The sequence below is a fragment of the Arachis ipaensis genome, chromosome B06, assembly GCF_000816755.2.
Source record: "Arachis ipaensis cultivar K30076 chromosome B06, Araip1.1, whole genome shotgun sequence".
NCBI classification, from domain to species: domain Eukaryota; kingdom Viridiplantae; phylum Streptophyta; class Magnoliopsida; order Fabales; family Fabaceae; genus Arachis; species Arachis ipaensis.
In genome coordinates, this window is record NC_029790.2 from 5,555,501 (window position 1) to 5,555,781 (window position 281).

The following is a 281-nucleotide window of genomic DNA, read 5'->3' on the forward strand; positions in this document are numbered from 1 at the left end:
ATTCTAAAAGTATATCATTAAAAGTATATATTAACAAACAACCTCTTAAATTAAATAACCTCCACACACACATCCAAAATTTTCAAAGACAAATCCAACCCCACCACTTTCGCACCACACTCCATTTTACAATTACGAACCAGGATCCTGCTCTCAATAATAAGGACGTCCACATCAGCAGGTTATGTGTAATTGCACAGGAACTTCTATTATTGATTTATTTCCCATTCTAAATTATTACTAATATTTACAAATTTAATAATCTAAATTAACATGGTTTG